The sequence below is a fragment of the Condylura cristata genome, unplaced genomic scaffold, assembly GCF_000260355.1.
Source record: "Condylura cristata isolate star-nosed mole 26May11 unplaced genomic scaffold, ConCri1.0 scaffold00007, whole genome shotgun sequence".
In the NCBI taxonomy this organism is placed as follows: domain Eukaryota; kingdom Metazoa; phylum Chordata; class Mammalia; order Eulipotyphla; family Talpidae; genus Condylura; species Condylura cristata.
This window is the reverse complement of record NW_004567108.1, coordinates 49,567,898-49,571,608: the sequence shown is the minus strand read 5'-3', so window position 1 is coordinate 49,571,608 and position 3,711 is coordinate 49,567,898.

Below are 3,711 nucleotides of genomic sequence, written 5' to 3'. Positions count from 1 at the left end.
TAATTATCATTTATTTAATCAATGCTTAAATAAGTCTAAGGATGGTAGCCCAATAAGTAGCATGTAACTATATTCTATGCAATTAAGTATGTGATTCATGAAATCATTTGTAGACTTCCTTTGCTTCTACCATAAGGTCGAGCACAGTGAGCATACAGTTAGCATTTCATAAATATTGATTAACTTACAATAAGAGAATACCAGAACAAGAGAATACCAGAAAATATCAAGTCTGGTATCTATAGGCACTATTTGGAAAACAAATTCTAAAAATTTAGCATATTAAGGATTTAAATAAAGTCCTATAACTTCTAAAATCTGCTTAGTTAGGTGAATTGGGAGATGGGTAAAAATTTCAGCCTAAAGAGAGTGTTCCTGTCCAATATCCAATATTTTTAAATGAAAGTGATTATAGTAAAAGGTTAAAATCTATTGTTGTTTATAGATATGATACTTTTCAGTTCCCCAGTCACAAAAGGAGTTTTAAACATCTAAGCCTCTTTGCCAAGTGTTAAGAAATGATTCAGAAATGTAGTCCTGGCAGATGACTATGGAAACATACCCCGCATTATAAACCTTTCCTGCTGTTCCTTTATGACTTCTGGGGTGGATGAGGCCTCCTTTGTTTCCCTTCTTAAGTTCAATTCTCTGTTGTTTCTTGGCCCCATTAGTGACTTCTATGGAGAAGGGCGGGCATGGGGCATACTGGAAAGGAACAAGCTGCCCCTCCCTGGCTCTCGTGGTGCCAAGGCCAAGCAACAGACAAAGTCATTGGCTAACGCTGTGAGTTAAAAGGCTGCAAGTCCTTCTCAACTCCTCTCTTTTCTCCTATAGGCCATAAGTCCTCTCAAAAGGTGCCTATGGAAAAAATAAAGGCCGTTTTAATTCTATGACACTCGGCAGTGCTTTTGTGATTTTTCAAGGGATTTTTAGCTACTCTGAACAATAGTCTGATCAACTATTTGAATGTGGTAAAAAATTGCTCTGAATCCTTAGTTCTGACTTCAATACAGAACTACAAAGAAGATTGTGTTGCGTGAGTAAGTGCTCGTGGAGGACTATATGATTGGGTTGGGAGGAAAATCTTCACAATTTTGAGAAATTTGGGGTGTTTTTGGGAAATGTTCTCATCAAAATTTCCTATTTCTCTTGGGGTAAATCTTTCACCTGGATGCAGATTTCTTTCTGCTACTGAAGCTGAGTCTTTCTGGATGGGCAGGGCTTTTTCTCTGGCTCACAGCCCTGCTGAGCCCCAGTTGGCTGGAGGTCCCTTTGTGTGAGATCATGTGTGTATGGTGGTGGAAGCAGAGACTCTGTGAGTGGCAGAGTTGCCATTTATGCCTCCCCCTACAAATAAGAATGATTGTTCTCTTATATGTCAGCTCCAGGATCAACCAGAAGACCAGCTGGCCTAGAAGGAAAGGCACTATTGCAGTCATTAAGAACTTCCAGGAAATCCAGTCTCCTCTTGGTGCTAACAGAATATTTATTTTGTGGGGGAGGGGAAGTAAGAGGGTCACAATCTGCTTAAGCACTAGGTGCTTAATTTACTTGTGTCGTCAGCCTCCTTTTCACCTAGAAGTGACCATGGAGCTCTCATGACAAAGAAAATTATGTAGCGAGTTCCTAGAGGTTTGCCTAAGACTTTAGCTTTGCCTGATAAAGATGGCATGTGAGGCAAGCAACCCTCTATCTGTTGTGTCTTTTAAATGTCTTGGACTACATTTAACTGCCTTGATGTCTGGAGCTGCAGCAACCTTTCTGTGACAGCAGGAAGGAAAGGCCAAGGACCACACTGAAGGAAGTGTTCCAATATTAATGAACCCTTAATCAATGGCAGCAAACTGGCTCATTCCTCACTTCTTGCTGTAAGCTACTCTTGCCGCTGTTGCCCACACAACCAAACACATTTCTAATTGATAATTAAAGATCTCTTAAATTGTATACAGGAGAATCCCTGTTAATAGAGATTTAATAACCTGAAATATATGGGAAGCTCAAATTGGCTTCCCATCAGCAAGAAATAACCCTTGATTTATATGAAACACATTTATGTAAATATTGTATTCTGTTTCATGAGATTCTAGTTCTTATATTAATTTACAGAAATATTTAAATTGTCTTTGAGAAAAAAAATGCTAAGAAACCTTTCTTCTCTGAGCTATAAGATGGGTGTCCTGGGAGAGGCAGGCTGTATATCCTGGGACTTTAAGTATCAGCCTTGCTCACTGAACTGGCTCCCAAGGGTACACATATCATGGCTTGAAAAATGTAAATAAAAGAAGCAGCAGGAGATAAAGAGGTGGGAGAGAGCTGGTGTTATGATGATTTTGGGGTGCCAGGCTAAGGAACCAAAATCTCTAGAAATTAGACACACCATGGAACATAGAGCATCAACGAGATCATACAAAGACAAACTTCAGGACAAATAGTGTGGTATCAGGACTGGAATGGGAGAGTGGAGAAGAGATTGTTGTAGTGCATCAGGTAGGACAAAGTCCACCTATGGGTGGCAAATAGAAAACTACTTAAAATAGGTTTGTTTCCCGTACTCAAGAGCTAGTAACTCAGGGACCAGAGGTCCAGGGCAGGAAGGGAGGCACATATCAATTTAATACCACTTCAGTTATCAGCAGCTGCATTACAGACCACCCCACATGTAGTGCCTCAAGGTGCTGCCATGTAGGCAGGATGCCTTGGGACAGCGCATCTCTGTTTCCACAGCATCAGCTTGGGTGACCAAGGTTGCAGGGCTTCAGTAGTTGGGGTCTGGAATCATCCACAGGCTTGACTACTCATGAATGTTAGCTGTCATTGGCAACCTCACAAGACGATGGCTGGAAACACCCACCCATGGCCACTCTGTGCAGTGTGCTTGGTTTCCTGACCATATGGTGGCTGGGTTCTGAGGGCAATGTCTCAATAGAGGAAGTGGACACTGCCCATTTCTTCAGAATTATTTGCAAAGATGGGCACAGCATCACTTCAGGACCAAGAAGCCACAGAGCTTATGTTCAGGGGATGGAACATAGATACCGCCTCCCAAAGGAAAACCATCAAAGAATTCTGGGATCATGATTTAAAATCACCATAGATGTCATTAGTCAGAACATAGTCTCAGAACCACCCCAATTGGCAAAGGAGACTGGGAAATGTAATCCTTATCCTGGGTTCCATGTCCACCTAATCACGAAAGATTTATTATTAAAAAGAAAAGAGGACAAGGTTAGGAGGGACAGTAGACAGTCTTTGCCACTGGCAATAAATCACAAGTGAATTGAAGATTGAGATTGGGATGACAGGTATGAATATGGAAAGGAAAGGTGGACTTGAGAGAGAGAATAAGAATCAGTATATTGAGATGACCTGGACTGCTGTGTGTATGTGCGTGCAAGCACATGGTGCATGGGTGTACGTGCATACATGTAGAAAGGATTAGAATTACTGAGATGGTCTGCATTCCTCCAGGTAACCAGATGGTTTTTCTGTTTGTAGGGCCTATCAAGAATCAGCTGATTTTTTTTTCAATACTTTGGTCAAGACCCCCTAGACTAGGGCTTGCTTACTCTTTCAGAGACCAGGACCAGCTTTAGAAGAATTTCAGTTTTAAGTATAGCAAATTGTAGTTTTCAAAAATCGCCATGATATTACCTTCAGTTCCACCTGCTCCTCTAGCACCTTGACACCCCCCCCCTTCTGACCTTGTTGAAT